The 19,325-nt window shown below is 45.6% G+C and overlaps 1 protein-coding gene across 11 annotated transcripts in view; it reads left to right on the plus strand.

Moving 5' to 3' along the window:
• chl1b (cell adhesion molecule L1-like b) overlaps positions 1-19,325 on the plus strand; it is an 818,676-nt gene that overhangs the window by 163,608 nt on the left and 635,743 nt on the right. For 9 of the 11 annotated variants that reach the window (XM_059649903.1, XM_059649914.1, XM_059649913.1 and 6 more), the window contains one exon: positions 5,248-5,292. The gene's annotated coding sequence lies outside the window, so the exon portion shown is untranslated. Of the gene's footprint in view, positions 1-5,247; positions 5,293-18,562; positions 18,709-19,325 lie in introns of those variants that run through there. The other 2 variants (XM_059649905.1, XM_059649906.1) reach the window with 1 other exon arrangement.

The following is a 19,325-nucleotide window of genomic DNA, read 5'->3' on the forward strand; positions in this document are numbered from 1 at the left end:
GTGCTTCTGCTTTTGCCCCTTCCCATCACTCACAATAGCATGATCGGATTCCCCTTGTCCTCACTTTTCATCCCACTGGCCTCCGCATTCAAAGGATCATTCTCCACCATTTCAAACAACTCCAGCAGAAAACCACCACCAAAATACATCTTCCCCTCACTCCCCTGTCTGCATTTTGCATGGATTGTTCCTCTGGGACTCCCAAGTCCAGTCCCCAACCACCATGGGCTGGTCTGGCAGCATCTGTGAAGAAAAAAATCAGAGTTAAAGTTTTGGATCCAGTGACCCTTCCTCTGAACTGCTGGGAAAGTGCCCATTTATATGGAGAAAATAAGGGAATGGGGTAGGAATAAACGATAGGAAAAAGAATAGAGCACAAAGAGAGAGGAGAGCAGTTGGATAGACAAAGGAGTAGATCACACTCTGGCTAGGCGGGTGAACAGTTGTTAATGGGGACTGTTAGTGACTAACAATAGGTAGTGTGAAATGGCAGGATATGTGATAACAAGGCCTACTGGATGGGATTGGGGGCTAGCATGTGAGAGAGTTTAGGCCCGAAAATGATTAAACTCGATATTGAGTCAGGAGGGCTGCAGGACCCCCAAGCAGAAAATGACATGTTGTTATTAGGCAATAGGCCTAAACAGTCTTTCCAGGTGAAGCAGCATTTCACTTGTACATCCTCCAATCTTGTGTATTGTATCTGCTGCATCCAATGAAGCTTACTGTACGTTGGAGAAACTAAATGCGTACTGGGTGACTGCTTCGTGGAACATCTCTGGTCTGTGTGTAAGCATGACCCCAACCTTCCCTTGGCAGGTCATTTTTACACAGCATCCTGCCTGCGTGCCCACATGCCCGTCCTCGGCATGCTGCAGTGTTCCAGCGAATCACAGTGCAAACTGGAGGAACAACTTCTCATCTTCAGACTAGCACCTCACAGCTTTCTGGACTTAATACTAAGCTTAACACCTTCAAATTAGAACCAACTCCCATTTCTTCCCTTTCTTTTAGCTTGTTATCAAGTCCTTCCATTCCCCCCATTCCACTTACTGTCCTTCAAGTCTGGCAGGAGACACTCCATTGTTCTGCCATTCTCGCATTCCAATCACTTAATCTGAACTATCAACATCTTTTTCTCCATCAGCACCCTACACCTACTAACCTCATCCCTCACCCTTAAACTATAGCATAAATGCTGTCCCCCCCACACTCTACTTCAGCTCTGATGAAGAGTCATCTTGACTCGAAATGTTAGCTTGCTCTCCCTCCGTGGACTCTGTCTGACCCGCTTTGATCTCCAGCATTTAGAACATAGAACAGTACAGCATAGAACAGTGCCTTCAGCCCACGATATTGTGCCGACCATTGATCCTCATGTTTGCACCCTCAAATTTCTGTGACCATATGCATGTCCAGCAGTCTCTTAAATGACCCCAATGACCTGGCTTCCACAACTGCTGCTGGCAACGCATTCCATGCTCTCACAACTCTCTGTGTAAAGAACCCGCCTCTGACATCCCCTCTATACTTTCCTCCAACCAGCTTAAAACTATGACCCCTTGTGTTACCCATTTCTGCCCTGGGAAATAGTCTCTGGCTATCAACTCTATCTATGCCTTTCATTATCTTGTATACCTCAATTAGGTCCCCTCTCCTCCTCCTTTTCTCCAATGATAAAAGTCCGAGCTCAGTCAACCTCTCTTCATAAGATAAGCCCTCCAGTCCAGGCAGCATCCTGGTAAACCTCCTCTGAACCCTCTCCAAAGCATCCACATCTTTCCTATAATAGGGCGCCCAGAACTGGACGCAGTATTCCAAGTGCGGTCTAATCAAAGTTTTATAGAGCTGCAACAAGATCTCACGACTCTAAAACTCAATCCCCCTGTTAATGAAAGCCAAAACACCATATGCTTTCTTAACGACCCTGTCCACTTGGGTGGCCATTTTAAGGGATCTATGTATCTGCACACCAAGACCCCTCTGTTCCTCCACACTGCCAAGAATCCTATCCTTAATCCTGTACTGAGCTTTCAAATTCGACCTTCCAAAATGCATCACCTCGCATTTATCCAGGTTGAACTCCATCTGCCACCTCTCAGCCCATCTCTGCATCCTGTCAATATCCCGCTGCAGCCTACAACAGCCCTCTATACTGTCAACAACACCTCCAACCTTTGTGTCGTCTGCAAACTTGCTGACACATCCTTCAATCCCCTCATCCAAGTCATTAATAAAAATTACAAACAGTAGAGGTCCAAGGACAGATCCCTGTGGAACACCACTCACCCCTGACTTCCAGGCAGAATATTTTCCTTCTACTACCAGTCGCTGCCTTCTGTTGGCCAGCCAATTCTGTACCCAGACAGCTAAGCTCCCCAGTATCCCATTCCTCCTGACCTTCTGAATGAGTCTACCATGGGGAACCTTATCAAATGCCTTACTGAAGTCCATAAACACCACATCCACAGCTGGACCCTCATCAACTTTTCTAGTCACATCCTCAAAAAACTCGATAAGGTTTGTGAGGCATGACCTGCCCCTCACAAAGCCGTGTTGACTGCATTTGATCAAGCCATGCTCTTCCAGATGGTCATAAATCCTATCCCTCAGAATCCTTTCTAACACCTTGCAGACGACAGACGTGAGACTTACTGGTCTGTAATTGCCGGGGATTTCCCTATTTCCTTTCTTGAAGAGAGGAATTACATTTGCCTCTCTCCAGTCCTCAGGTACGACTCCAGTGGAGAGCGAGGATGCAAAGATCCTCGCAAGTGGTGAAGCAATTGCATTTCTCGCTTCCCAAAGCAGCCGAGGACAAATCTGGTCCGGGCCTGGCGACTTGTCAATCTTAATGTTTGACAAAATTTTCAGCACATCAGCTTCCTCTATCTCTATCCATTCCAGCATGCACACCTGCTCTTCAAAGGTTTCATTCACTACAAAGTTTGTTTCTTTCGTAAAGACAGAAGCAAAAAACTCATTTAGGGCTTCCCCTACCTCCTCAGACTCCACACACAAGTTCCCTATGCTATCCCTGATCGGCCCTACTCTTTCTTTGACCATTCGCTTATTCCTCACATAAGTGTAAAATGCCTTTGTGTTTTCCCTAATTCGTTCTGCCAAGCCAATCTTGTGCCCCCTCCAGGCTCTCCTCAGACCATTTTTGAGCTCCTTCCTTGCCTGCGAGTAATCCTCTCTAGCTGAACTTGACCCTAGCTTCCTCCACCTTATGTAAGCCACCTTCTTCCTTTTCACAAGAAGCTCCACCGCTCTCGTCATCCAAGGTTCCTTTATCTTACCCCTTCTTGCCTGTCTCAGAGGGACATATTTACTCATCACTCACAACAACTGTTCCTTAAACAGTCTCCACATGTCTATAGTGCCCTTACCATGGAACAATTGCTCCCAGTCCATGCTTCCTAACTCATGTCAAATCGCGTCATAGTTTCCTCTTCCCCAATTAAATATCCTCCCATTTTGCCTAATCCTCTCCTTCTCCATAGCTATGTAGAATGTGAGGCAGTTATGGTCACTATCACCAAAGTGCTCCCCCACCACAAGATCTGATACCTGCCCTGGCTCGTTTCCGAGCACCAAGTCTAGAATGGCCTCTCCCCTCGTCGGTCTGTCAACGTACTGAGTTAGGAAACCCTCCTGAACACACCTTACAAAAACAGCTCCATTCAAATCTTCTGCTCGAAGGAGGTTCCAATCAATATTAGGAAAGTTAAAGTCACCCATTACAACAACCTTACTACGTCCGCACTTTTCCAAAATCTGCCGACCTATGCTTTCTCCAATCTCCCTGCTGCTATTGAGGGGCCTGTAGTAAACCCCTAACGAGGTGACTACTCCCTTGCTGTTCCTAATTTCCACCCATACTGACTCGGTAGGCAGATCTTCCTCGACAATGGAAGCTTCTGTAGCTGTGATACCCTCTCTGATTAGTAGTGCTACACCCCCTCGTCTTTTTCCCCCCTCCCTATTCTTTTTAAATGTTCTAAACCCTGGAACATTCAGCAACCATTCCTGCCCATGAGAAACCCATGTCTCTGTTATGGCCACAACATCATAGCACCAGGTACTGATGCTGATGCTGGAGGAACACAGCAGGAAAGTTAATGTTTTGAAATGAAGAAGGGTCCCGACCCGAAACATCAACTTTCCTGCTCCTCTGATGCTGCCTGGCATGCTGTGTTCCTCCAGCTCCACGCTGTGTTATCTCTGACTCCAACATCTGTAGTTCTTGCTATCTCTGAGATTTAACCGAAGACCTGATAAAACAATACTTCATATTTGAAGCTTTTACACTGAAATTTGTTGCATTATTGAAGATTTTGATATAAGAGCAACTCCCAGTGGTTGGTCCCAAATTTCAGGCCAACAGTTGGCTATGACATGACCCTGTCTATGAGACTTCATTGGATTTCATGAAGTCCAGTGCGAGCAACGATGCCACATAATGTCAGCATTACTTTGAATGCTTTAATAACGCATGAGCAAAAACATTTATGCGTTACAGATGATTTATTTTTGATTCAATATGATTGCACTTTAATCATCAATTGTTTGGTGCATTGCAACAGTTGGTGGGTATAATTTAAGGACATTTTGTGTATGCCGTGTATCATATGAAAGTGAAACCTGTCAAAGTATGATAATAAAATGTGAGGCTGGATGAACACAGCAGGCCAAGCAGCATCTCAGGAGCACAAAAGCTGACTTTTCGGGCCTAGACCCTTCATCAGAGAGGGGGATGGGGAGAGGGAACTGGACACAACCAGCCCAGCTCTTCCCCCCCACCCACTGCATCCCAAAACCAGTCCAACCTGTCTCTGCCTCCCTAACCGGTTCTTCCTCCCACCCCAAGCCTCACCCCCAGCTACCTACTAACCTCATCCCACCTCCTTGACCTGTCCGTCTTCCCTGGACTGACCTATCCCCTCCCTACCTCCCCACCTACACTCTCTCCACCTATCTTCTTTACTCTCCATCTTCGGTCCGCCTCCCCCTCTCTCCCTATTTATTCCAGTTCCCTCCCCCCATCCCCCTCTCTGATGAAGGGTCTAGGCCCGAAACGTCAGCTTTTGTGCTCCTGAGATGCTGCTTGGCCTGCTGTGTTCATCCAGCCTCACATTTTATTATCTTGGAATTCTCCAGCATCTGCAGTTCCCATTATCCCTGTCAAAGTATGTATGTTTTTATTAACCACATCGCTTCCATTTTTCTATTTCTGTTTTACAGTGAAATCGTTGAAACTTAGTCAGTTTGGCCAGAAGCCCCATTAGGGTAAGTTATTTAATATTTGTTCTTTTTGAGATAAACTGTATTTTAAAAAGTTTGTTAACACTTTTTTCTACCCATACTGCAATACACAGCAACAGAAAAATGTAGACGAGGATAATACGCTTGTGGTAGATTTAAATCTTCAAGTGACCTTCAATGAAGCCCTGTATCATGTATTCATGACCAAGATCAAAACAGTGGGAGGCCCGGGCCAAATAGCAGAATTGTTGGAAATTGGTTACAAAACAGGAAACAGAATAAAGGTTAAGTATAACTATTCAGACGGGTGGGAAGTGGTGTTGACAAGAATCTGCGCTTGAACTACTGTTCACAAATTTCATTCACAATTTACAATGGCTTCATCTAATTGGGAAAGTTTATTGAACACAAGGAGGAGAATTAACATGGTAGTGAGCAGTAGCTGTTTAATGTAATGATAGCCAGAACAAAAAAACCCTTTGCATCTGTTATATGCAATCCTCAAATATGCTGCTAATTTTGTTGATATAGGACAACAATACCCTTTATATTTCCACAAAAAAAATAGATTATTCCCCTTCATGTCAGAGAATTTGCAAAATAATGTAAAATGTTACTCAGGTTGATTTTGAGTACTTGAATTGCATATAAGTGTAACTAGCTTCAACAAAGATTGATGGTTCATGACATCTGTTGTTGTAGTTTTTACATTGCACATGACTCACACTCATATCATTGTGCCCACGATGACTGCAATCAATACGTAAATCTGATGCGAACCATTGAATGGCAGCTGTAAGCATCTGCCACTCTTGTGAATCTTGCCAGTTTTGCATTCAGTTTGCAGCTGTTTGCACAAGGATCACACTTAAGATTTGGCAGCCAAGTGTGGATCTTTTTACAAAGCAAAATCAGCTAAGAAGCATTAGTTGCAGGCTATATATCCTTCATTGGCTGGTTATACTTTTGGGTTACTTCAGTTAGGTTCGTACTTGGGACAGAAATGAATTTAAGGGCATGTTGATTGGGTGTGATGGAGTAAATATATTGGTAGGAGGCTGAGGTGTAACATTAAACACTAGCATAAATCTTGGCCAAATGGCAAGCTTCAGTGCTCCATATTCAATGTAATACCCAATGTTTAAACTATGTGATAACCTCACGGTCTCATAATGATTTCACTTAGTTCCTATAAAAGGCTGCCTTGCTGGACATAATAGTCATCAGAAATTAGAAGCAAGGACAGCGTGTGATACTTGAGGTGTGAAACTCAGTAATTATACTTGATGCTGGTGCATTGGGAAACAATAAACATTTGGAGGGCTTACTTTTATGATGCTGGAAATGAATGCAGATAGCACCAGAAATATTATGCAAAGAGCATTTGTGACCGGAATAAGACTGATTATTATGTGACTGTTCTCTTAAAAGTCAAATATAATAGAAGTATTAATGTCGACTTGAGTTGTCTGCTCCCATAATCATTCCAGTGGTTGCAGCAAATGAATAAATAGACACTGAACTTACAGCATACAAAACTGCCATTCAATAAATTTTAGTTGTTTGTTAGGGACAAAAGTTCATTTTTGGAAAGTAGATAATATCTGGATTAGATCATAATATCCATTTGGGTGAAAGATCTCTGATTAAATTTGAACATTATCTTAACAAAATGGGATTGCAACCGTCAATGTATATTTTTTAAAAAATCCTCCACTTGGCTAAATGGTTCCAGTGTGTTCATTGTCAAAATTGCTTTTATTGCAGAAATAGTAGTATCTTGTTTATGTTAAATAAACATGCATGATATACAACAATGACTAATTTTATATTAACAAATTTTGATTCGCAGTTGCACACTAATCCATCAATAACTGATCAACCCGTACATGACACAGAGGTGTTCCATATAAGTTTATTAACAGTAGCTCAATAAAATTGCTCATAACCAGGGGGATGTTGTGATCTATCACCTTTCTGTTGGTAGATAATTTTACAGCCATTATTCAGGTTTCCATTCTTGCAACTGCCAATACCACTCAGTATTGCTCATTGTGGCTTTTGAACTGAACTTTGGAGTTAATGGTTTCTTTGACTGTTGCTGAGAATGTATTTAACCACAGACATGAGGACATTGTTACTCCTGTTAACCAATGTCTTTGATCATGTTCATATTATTTAACGTAGCCAAGGCCTGTGTACTCAGCAACCATGGGCTGGGTTTTCCCTGTCCTTGATCATGTTGGGAAAATATGCAAGATTGCAAAAGTGAGGCTCTTGACATTGAGAAAATAAAATCCAATTTTCCATCCAAGGTTTGACTTACGTGGTGAGAATCTCATTCATGAGCAGTGAAAGGCCTTTTTGCATGCCCTCACATAGCAGTAGTGCCTGATGTTACCACATCTGTGTGCAGTTTCCTATTCTCCCACACAGTGGACGGAAACTAGACGGTGGCAATTGCTGACATGAAGTCAGAGCAGGTGCCTAGCAGTTCCAGCTCACCATTTACTCCTCTGGGCTCCCATCTTGGGCAGCATTCTCCAAAATCATGGATTACGTTCCCTGCATCCTCCAACCACAGAGGTTGGCATTGGGCATACACCAGCTTCACCATATCATCATGTCACATTCTGGATTAATTTATAATACAGTCCTCCACTGCTGCACTTTAGAGGGCACCTGCACTGTATATTACAATGCTGCTGCAATGTCACCATGTGTGTGGATCAGACACCTATCTTATGGATTGGACCTGGCTGCATTTTACGGGCTCTTTGTTTGCTGTCTTAGCACTCACTGACTTTACGTCGACTTGCGTGCTCACGACATTTTTGCTTTGCCTTTTTGTACTGTTGCTGCCTTATTTGGAACGTAAAAGCTCACGGCGCTTCTGTCTTTCCATTCGGCACAGGCACATAACCAGGCAGCCGGTTGCTAATGATGATCTGTCAAAGGGGGTGGCCATGTTCCTGTATGTCACTGTGTTACATCAATGTCACAGCTATGCCATGTGCCAGCAGCTTATGTAGCAAACACACAGCATGTGCTTCAGCCATAGAGTCTACAGTTCAGAGACTGGCCCTTTGGCTCAAACTGATCTGTGTCAACTGAAATGTCCAATCACACTAACACCATTCCCCTGCACTTGGCCCATATCCTTCTGAACTTTCCTATCCATGTATTTGTCCAAAAGCCTTTTAAATGTTGTTAATGTACGCACCTCAACCACTTCCGCTGGCAGCTCATTTCTTATGTGTTCGACCTTTTGTGCAAAAAAGTTGCCCCTCAGGTTCCCATGTATTCTTTCTCCCCTTAGCTTAAACTGATACCATCTAGTCCTCTTCCACAACCCTAGGAAAAAGATTGAGTGCATTCACTGTATCCATGCCTCTTATGATCTTATACTATAAGATCCTCCTCAATCTCCTACGCCCTGAAGTAACAAGAAGTGGCCGTGCTTCCAAGTCTGTGGGGACTAGGCCTTAGCCAAGGCCAGGAGGAACATCATCAATCAGAACTTCCGCAACAGTAAAGGGTAGCATCCAGCTCTGCCCAGGGGGTTGGACACAGTCAGCCAAAGCACGATCAGGGTCAACACGGAAATGGGTTAGGATGAGTCCTTGTGATCTGTTTACTGAAAGTGAAAGGGTGCTAGCAGGACCCTCCCCTGTGTTACGGAAGCTGGTAGTTGTTGAGATTGGAGGCAGGATGCTGGGATGCCGACGGGACAGTAATTGTGAAGACAGGCAATTCAACATATACGGTTTGGATTAATGTGGGAGAGGCCTTGATGGAGAGGCTGTAATACTACAGTGGTAGGGATTGTACTTAGATTGCTGCATCTGAAAAGCAGAAAGTTGTGTCAGAAAACTCATTCCATGCTGTGGTGGACTGAACACCATAAATCTCAGTCGACAAAACTCTTTAATTGAAATTGAAAAAGATTATGTATTGATTTCATAATTATGTCATCAAAGGATAGACATTGTCACCGAGTAATCAGGATACTGACTATTCACAGCATGTGGTCCCTCACTAACAGGTGAATGTGTGTTTGAAGATAATAAAATGTGAGGCTGGATGAACACAGCAGGCCAAGCAGCATCTCAGGAGCACAAAAGCTGACGTTTCGGGCCGAGACCCTTCATCAGAGAGGGGGATGGGGAGAGGGAACTGGAATAAATAGGGAGAGAGGGGGAGGCGGACCGAAGATGGAGAGTAAAGAAGATAGGTGGAGAGAGTATAGGTGGGGAGGTAGGGAGGGGATAGGTCAGTCCAGGGAAGACGGACAGGTCAAGGAGGTGGGATGAGGTTAGTAGGTAGCTGGGGGTGCGGCTTGGGGTGGGAGGAAGGGATGGGTGAGAGGAAGAACCGGTTAGGGAGGCAGAGACAGGTTGGACTGGTTTTGGGATGCAGTGGGTGGGGGGGAAGAGCTGGGCTGGTTGTGTGGTGCAGTGGGGGGAGGGGACGAACTGGGCTGGTTTAGGGATGCAGTAGGGGAAGGGGAGATTTTGAAACTGGTGAAGTCCACATTGATACCATATGGCTGCAGGGTTCCCAGGCGGAATATGAGTTGCTGTTCCTGCAACCTTCGGGTGGCATCATTGTGGCAGTGCAGGAGGCCCATGATGGACATGTCATCTAGAGAATGGGAGGGGGAGTGGAAATGGTTTGCGACTGGGAGGTGCAGTTGTTTGTTGCGAACTGAGCGGAGGTGTTCTGCAAAGCGGTCCCCAATCCTCCGCTTGGTTTCCCCAATGTAGAGGAAGCCGCACCGGGTACAGTGGATGCAGTATACCACATTGGCAGATGTGCAAGTGAACCTCTGCTTAATGTGGAATGTCATCTTGGGGCCTGGGATAGGGGTGAGGGAGGAGGTGTGGGGACAAGTGTAGCATTTCCTGCGGTTGCAGGGGAAGGTGCCGGGTGTGGTGGGGTTGGATGTGTGTTTGAAATGCTTTTGGTTACAGTGCGCTTTGTGTGAACACAAGTACTTGCATGCTGAAGTATAAGCAGCAAGTGCTAGCTAGAACTCAGTGAACCCACTCAATAGATCAGATCTGAACTCTGCAGTTGTGAATAGTGGCAGACAATTAAACAACTCAGCAAAGGAAGAGCCCAGCACATGAGTGAAAATGGCTGAAGTGTTTACAACAATCTTCAGCCAGAACTGCCAAGTGGCTGATCCATCTTAGCCTCGCACGAGGTACCCAGCATCAGGTTGCCAGTCTTTAGCGAATTAAATTAGCTCCAAAGGATATGAAGAAACAGTTGAATGCACTAGATTCTGCAAAGGCTATGGGCTCTAACAGCATTCTGGCAATAGTACTGAAGACTTGCGCTGCAGAAAATGCCACATTCCTGATCCAGCACAGCTCCAACACTGGCATCTACTTGACAAGGTGGAAAATTAGCCAGGTATGTCCTATGTACAAAAAAAAGGACAAAGAACTCAGAAAACTAACAAACACTTCTGCAAGATAATAAAATGTGAGGCTGGATGAACACAGCAGGCCAAGCAGCATCTCAGGAGCACAAAAGCTGACGTTTCGGGCCTAGACCCTTCATCAGAGAGGGGGATGGGGGGAGGGAACTGGAATAAATAGGGAGAGAGGGGGAGGCGGACCGAAGATGGAGAGTAAAGAAGATAGGTGGAGAGAGTGTAGGTGGGGAGGTAGGGAGGGACACTCGCAGCCATGTGCCGGCACCTCCAGGCACTGCAATCCAGCCTGCCCCAGCTCAGAGCCTCCCTCTCCCAGACCTGCAAAGGACCCCTGCTGTTTTTTATCCTCCGCAGGATCCACAGACTGAACACCCAGTTCCACTCAGCTTTACTGGACACCAAAAATCGTAAGTACAACCAACTCATGGGCCCCTGCCACCCACCAGAGGATTCCTGCGCCTCCCAAATCCCGACTCTGTCCCTGCCCCTCCCCCACCATGCACCCGCCGCCATTGACCATGAGGACATGGCCGGAGACCCCACCGATGACGTCACATCCGCCTCCGCCGGCCACAGAACTTCCGGAACCGCTGCTGCAGTCACTACCTCCACGTCCAGGTACTACAGCCCACACACCACCCTCACCTCAGCTGCTGCCGCCCACCCCGATCCTCCAACCGCCGACGCAACCCCGCCCACGGCCGACGCCGACGGAACCCCGCCCACGGCCGACGCCGGCGGAACCCCACCCACGGCCGACGCCGACGAAATCCCGCCCATGGCCGACGGAACCCCGCCCACGACCGACGGAACCCCGCCCATGGCCGACGACCTCATCGCTCCGCCCACCACCTCCACAGCCTGCAACCCCAGAGGAGACAGCCACACTGAGCCCTGCCGCATCTTCACCATCCCCCCAGACCTCCCACTGACTGAGGACGAACGGTCAGTCCTTAGCAAGGGGCTCACCTTTGTCCCCCTACAACCACACATCAACGAATACCAGTCACGGTCGGACATAGAGCAGTTTTTCCGCCGTCTTCGCCTCCATGCCTACTTCTTCAACCGGGAACCCAACCCTCCTTCCACTGACCCCTTCACTCGCTTCCAACACAAGTCCTCCTCCTGGACACCACCCCCAGGCCTCCTACCCTCCCTCGACCTCTTCATCTCCAACTGCCGTCAAGACATTAACCGCCTCAACCTCTCCACCCCTCTCACCCACTCCAACCTCTCCCCCGCAGAACGGGCAGCCCTCCGCTCCCTCCGCTCCAACCCCAACCTCACCATCAAACCCGCAGACAAGGGTGGCGCAGTGGTAGTATGGCGCACTGACCTCTACATCGCCGAGGCCAGACGCCAACTCTCCGACACCACCTCCTACCGCCTCCTCGATCATGACCCCACACCCGAGCACCAAACCATCATCTCCAACACCATTCACGACCTCATCACCTCAGGGGACCTCCCACCCACAGTCTCCAACCTCATTGTTCCCCAACCCCGCACGGCCCATTTCTATCTCCTTCCCAAAATCCACAAACCTGCCTGCCCTGGTCGACCCATAGTCTCAGCCTGCTCCTGCCCCACCGAACTCATCTCCACCTATCTGGACTCCATTTTCTCCCCTTTGGTCCAGGAACTCCCCACCTACGTCCGTGACACCACCCACGCCCTCCACCTCCTCCAGGACTTCCAATTCCCTGGCCCCCAACACCTCATATTCACCATGGACGTCCAGTCCCTGTACACCTGCATTCCGCATGGAGATGGCCTCAAGGCCCTCCGCTTCTTCCTGTCCCGCAGGCCCGACCAGGCCCCCTCCACCGACACTCTCATCCGCCTAGCTGAACTCGTCCTCACACTCAACAACTTCTCTTTTGACTCCTCCCACTTCCTACAGACTAAAGGGGTGGCCATGGGCACCTGCATGGGCCCCAGCTATGCCTGCCTCTTTGTAGGTTACGTGGAACAGTCCCTCTTCCGCACCTACACAGGCCCCAAACCCCACCTCTTCCTCCGGTACATTGATGACTGTATCGGCGCCGCCTCTTGCTCCCCAGAGGAGCTCGAACAGTTCATCCACTTCACCAACACCTTTCACCCCAACCTTCAGTTCACCGGGGCCATCTCCAGCACATCCCTCACCTTCCTGGACCTCTCAGTCTCCATCTCAGGCAACCAGCTTGTAACTGATGTCCATTTCAAGCCCACCGACTCCCACAGCTACCTAGAATACACCTCCTCCCACCCACCCTCCTGCAAAAATTCCATCCCCTATTCCCAATTCCTCCGCCTCCGCCGCATCTGCTCCCACGATAAGACATTCCACTCCCGCACATCCCAGATGTCCAAGTTCTTTAAGGACCGCAACTTTCCCCCCACGGTGATCGAGAACGCCCTTGACCGCGTCTCCCGCATTTCCCGCGACACATCCCTCACACCCCGCCCCCGCCACAACCGCCCCAAGAGGATCCCCCTCGTTCTCACACACCACCCTACCAACCTCCGGATACAACGCATTATCCTCCGACACCTCCGCCATTTACAATCCGACTCCACCACCCAAGACATTTTTCCATCCCCTCCCCTGTCTGCTTTCCGGAGAGACCACTCTCTCCGTGACTCCCTTGTTCGCTCCACACTGCCCTCCAACCCCACCACACCCGGCACCTTCCCCTGCAACCGCAGGAAATGCTACACTTGTCCCCACACCTCCTCCCTCACCCCCATCCCAGGCCCCAAGATGACATTCCACATTAAGCAGAGGTTCACCTGCACATCTGCCAATGTGGTATACTGCATTCACTGTACCCGGTGCGGCTTCCTCTACATTGGGGAAACCAAGCGGAGGCTTGGGGACCGCTTTGCAGAACACCTCCGCTCAGTTCGCAACAAACAACTGCACCTCCCAGTCGCAAACCATTTCCACTCCCCCTCCCATTCTCTAGATGACATGTCCATCATGGGCCTCCTGCACTGCCACAATGATGCCACCCGAAGGTTGCAGGAACAGCAACTCATATTCCGCCTGGGAACCCTGCAGCCATATGGTATCAATGTGGACTTCACCAGTTTCAAAATCTCCCCTTCCCCTACTGCATCCCTAAACCAGCCCAGTTCATCCCCTCCCCCCACTGCACCACACAACCAGCCCAGCTCTTCCCCCCCACCCACTGCATCCCAAAACCAGTCCAACCTGTCTCTGCCTCCCTAACCGGTTCTTCCTCTCACCCATTCCTTCCTCCCACCCCAAGCCGCACCCCCAGCTACCTACTAACCTCATCCCACCTCCTTGACCTGTCCGTCTTCCCTGGACTGACCTATCCCCTCCCTACCTCCCCACCTACACTCTCTCCACCTATCTTCTTTACTCTCCATCTTCGGTCCGCCTCCCCCTCTCTCCCTATTTATTCCAGTTCCCTCCCCCCATCCCCCTCTCTGATGAAGGGTCTAGGCCCGAAACGTCAGCTTTTGTGCTCCTGAGATGCTGCTTGGCCTGCTGTGTTCATCCAGCCTCACATTTTATTATCTTGGAATCTCCAGCATCTGCAGTTCCCATTATCTCAAACACTTCTGCAATTTCAGCCGGAAAGAGCTTGCAAATCAATCAGCAACAATGTTTGAAAGTAGTTGATGATCTCTTTAGGTAGTGCGGAAAGGAAATTTTCTTCCTACTACTAAATGAATGCTCAGTTGTGTCAGATTAAGAGTATGCATTAGATGGTGTTTTGAGCTCCAAGTACACAGGATGGCATTAAATCAGCATGACAGGTTGGACATCACTAACTGCTAGCTCTGCATACATTGAATGGATACTGGCTAGGTCCACTGTAATGTCCTTGCCAAAATGACATATTTAAGTCTTTTTTCATTGATTTCAGTATTAATCAATGCTGGAGAGTTAGAGCAGTTGTGTAAGTTACATCAAGTTTAAAACCAGTTATAAATGCATGAATGTCAAATCTTTAACCCTGATGTTGTAGTTCTGTTGCACTATTTATCCTGACGCTGATAGCTGTAATTGTATAGTTTGCCATCAACATTGCTTCCTTTGTATTCTGTGCTGTGAATGAGAGTACCTTAGGTTGTTCGACAGGCGTGTTTATTATCCCACAATTTTTAAGAAATTGGCTTTGATTTTTTGATGTGCCATGGAAGGCCATTGAGGATCTTGGGCACTTCAAAACGTAACTTTCCATTAAAGAGTGATTTTATTCCATGTTGTTGATCTTGAGGCATTTGAAAGAACTTCATTGTGCTCTGTAGTCCAATTTGGATCAGTGACAGGGTCACATTTGCAGTGCTGCAGAGTTAAAGCTGTTCTGTAGCAAAGTGATTGTCATTGTTTCATCATACTCCTCGATAGTTAACAGGTTTAGGGAGCCCCAGTTTTGTTTCCTGTTGACACATTGTGGTGCGAAATAATTTTTAATTGTTTAAAAAAATATAGTTATACTGGAGCAATTAATCCTAGAATTTACAGTATTTCTAGAGTACTTTTAATGACTTGAAAACTTTAAAGATGATTTAAGGTCAATGAACTTCTTTCGAAGTTATAATGTAAAAGACATAGGAACTGTTTTGCATATGGTAAACACTGTGTGAGGTTACAATGAAGGACTCTCCTTCTCAACCTCTCTCCTTGCCTGAGGCATAGTGACCCTCAGGTTAAACCACAACCAGAAGTCTCTCACTATTAATGAGAGCAGCCAATGGTCTGGTAAAGCTATAGTGACTTTCCTTTTTTATAGTGACAAACTCACACAAAAATCAATGTGATGATGACCAGACAATATTTTACGATCACTTACTTTAGTTAATGTTGGCTAAGGGGTAAAAATGGCTCGAATACCGAGAGGAACTATTCTCCTCTTCCTCAAAATCGCGCTTGGGATTTTTATACCCATCTGAGTTCAATACATTGTCTGTAAACTGTTGTCTGCAATATTTTCTCTTACCCTGAGTACAACATTGGTGTGTCAGCCTGGATTACATGCTGTAGTCCCTGAAATTGAAACATAAAATCAGAATGGAGAAAGCTCCTGCTGAGGCACAGGCAAAATCATAGACTTTAGAGCTTTTTCTCAATATGGGAAATGAGTCACAAAATTGGTTTTCAATTTGAAAAGAAATGGTTGTTCAGAATTAATTTTAGCGCTTCTAATTTCAAGTCTCTTTCTATGTTTTGCGGAAGAATGTTTTTCCTTTTGTATAGTCAATAATGAGATGCACTAAATTTTTCTTGTAGATTTGCTCAGCCCATTGATTATAGGAGGAAGGTGAATCTTCAATAGGTATGAGGATGGAGTTTCAGTTTTGAGCAGATTTGACATTTTGGGCATATTGCTCTGTTTCTGTTGGAGCTGTTACAACTCTTGTTTCTGTCAGCTGATTTGCAAAATCAAAATGTAAAAAGAATGTAATGGAACATAACTGTGTTTCTTTTTCTGCTGAAATGTATTGATTGATGCATTTAAGAGTGGTAATGTGATGTGGTTCAATTAAAATATTGAAAATGCACTTACCACTGAATAAAAACATTATAATTGGAATGTGTCATTTTGCAGTGTGAGTAGCTTGATTTTAATTCATTGAAACTAACTTCAAGAAAAGATATTTACCTGTTTTGTTGGTGCAGTTTCTCAGTTTCTTACTCATTTTACCCACTTGAGTGTGTGTTCATTTTGAAGAGCATTCTCGAATGGTTGCAGGCAAGTGAAATTGACAGAAACATGCCGTGCTTGTGATTACAGTCTGAGGTATGACCAGTTCTGTGGTTTGGGGCTGTCTGCTGGCATGATGTTTTAAACTAGCTTTAAAGTTCATGGATATGCAAAGTGCACTGTGTCAAGTTTGCATTTGAAATTCCTCGGTATTTTATGCTGCCTTGGTCAATTTCAGGAGCACTACCAACAGAAATTCTTAGCCATGGTCAATAATTCACCGTGCCGTAGCAGCCTTAATACTAAACTCAGTTCTCCCCTTGTTTCTGTGCCATGACACGCAACCTGGAATTTGTGGTCAATAGCAAAGCAATTTGCACCTCACTGACATGGAAGACAGCTCCCACAAAATTCTGGCAAATTGCCGGGACAGGAATTGCTCATTTTCCCACAGCACTGTAAGCCTGGCATTAGCCCAAAGGGATGTTTTGACATGCAGCATCAGTGATGTCAGCAGTCACCTAATCAAATTGTTGTATGCACATTCAGCAAACCAGGAAGTTAAAAACGCTAAATAATCCTTGACTTCTAATTTTCCTTTCCAGATTGAGAATTCGATGTACGGCTAATAAAGGAGATGCGAAAACAAAGATCATCAAATTGTTTGAAAAGAATACATTGTTTTTCAAAACAAAATTAACAAATATGAAGAAGGATAACATTCCACAAAATTAAAATGAGCTTCTCAGAACTGCTAGCAATAATTATATTGTATACAGTTAAAAACTTCATCCTGTGCTTTCTTTTCAATGGAGTTAACTGTATTAGATGAAAGTTCTGATCTGTTCATGATTGTAATGTAGATAGCAGTCTATGAGAACATCTCAAACACCCTGTGGACAAAAATAGCCTCACTGACAACTACTTCTGGATTATCACATTATTTTGTGCTTATCCAAACTCCAAAAGATGCTGCAGTCATAGTAGTATAATGAAGATTAAAGCTGACAGTTTCACAATCATTACCACAATAAAATCCAGGTCATTATACTGAAAGGAACTTTGAAAAATTACTTTAAGTTTGAACTACTCACATAATTTGGCCTTGCTTGTTCTGAAACTCCAATGTGTATGAATAATGATGCAAATTGTGATTTGCATACATTCCTGAACAATGATACTTACGATCCGAGGAGTGATAGTAAACTACCTTGAACTATACAATCCAACTTGTTTTCGAGTTCTGTGCGAAAAAGCAGGTCATAGAATCATAGAATCCCTACAGTGTGGAAGCAGGCCATTTGGCCCATTGAGTCCACATCAACCTTCTAGAGAATGTCCCACCCAGACCCCTACTCTATCCCTGTATGTTTCCCATAGCTAGCCCACCCACCCTACTCAACCATGGACACTGTGGGCAATGTAACATGGCCAGTCTGCCTAATGTGCAAATCTTTGGACTGTGGGAGGAAACCAGAGCACCCAGAGGAAATTCACACAGACATGGGGAGAATATGCAAACTCCACACAGACAATCGCCTGAGGCTGGAATCAAATCCAGGTCACTGGCGCTGTGAGGCACCTGTGCTAACCACTCAGCCACCATGCTGTCTTCAATAATTACTTGCTAAACCATGGGAAAATGCCACAATTTTTCTACTACAATGAGTATAATGAGGCAGACCCCCAGTCTAGCTTAGGCCTGAATACAGGTTGAACCCTATGATTTCAGTGTTAGTTTGATCGACATGGTAGCTATCTCAACAAGAAAACTAAGTGGCTTGGTTAAGCATTCTTAAGGAGGGTACCAGGGATTGATTGTTGGGGGACACCATTGGCAATAGTGCCCAGGGAGGAAGAAATAGGCAATGCAAGTGGCTCTGTGGCTATGATTGAACCAGGCAAGAACAGTCCCTTTGGGGGGATGACAGCAAGGAAGGATCGAGTGGTGAGGTTTATCTGTGCCACTGACTCCAGGTTGCAAAGTGAACATCTCTGATGTTTGCCTTACTAATGTATTAACAGCAAAGAGAAAGCTTTGCAGATTTTTTTTCTTTATGAAATTGCTCACACATGGTGTGGATTGCAACAGTGTGAGGAAGAATAGGCTTATTGTTTTGGGTAAGCATTTGTTGTATTCAGCTTTCTTCTTAATTGCTTTTCACTCTCTTGAAATCATTAGTTCAGACGGAGTAATCACAGGGACATTGATATACACCACATATGAAGCCTATGGACATTTTCAAGAAAGAAAATACAGAACACACACCATGTAAAACCCGACTTAATCCAAATTAGTTTGAAAACGTGATCTGAAGTTCAGATTAGGTAGGTAAATCATTCTGTAATTTTCCTTTTTTCGTTAAAATAAAGAGAAGCACCTGTCAGTTTTATATTTTTGGTACAAAATATGTTTTCAATTTGATTCACCTTTTGACTGTAAGGGCTGGTTCGAATATAAAATGAACTGCCAGGCAAAGTGGTAGATGCAGGTACAGTTACAATATTTAAAAAACATTGGGTCAGTTATATTAAAAAGAATGGTTAAGAGGGATACGTGCCAAAAGCAGGCAAATGGGAACTAGTTTAGTTTGGGAAACTAGAATGACTTGGGCGAGTTGGCCTGCTTGCGTCCTGTATAACTGTGACTCGAGAAAATTACATAGCGGGTGAAAAAATGACACGACCTTCTGATATTCTTGGAGAATACCAGAGATTAATTAACATTAGGAGAAAAAGTGTCAGAAAACAAAATAAGTCCCACCAAAAATACCAGTAATTCATACAGTTTCATATCAACTAAAGAAACAAGAACAGCAGTAGGACATTCAGCGTGTCAATTTCTGTCTTGACCTTACTTAGTAGTTGATCCCTCTGGGGTATGGATGGGTTGCTGTTCAGAGGGTCTGTGTGGACTTGATAGGCTGAGTAGCTTGCTTCCAGAT

The sequence above is a fragment of the Stegostoma tigrinum genome, chromosome 11 (genome assembly GCF_030684315.1).
Source record: "Stegostoma tigrinum isolate sSteTig4 chromosome 11, sSteTig4.hap1, whole genome shotgun sequence".
Classification (NCBI taxonomy): Eukaryota; Metazoa; Chordata; class Chondrichthyes; order Orectolobiformes; family Stegostomatidae; genus Stegostoma; species Stegostoma tigrinum.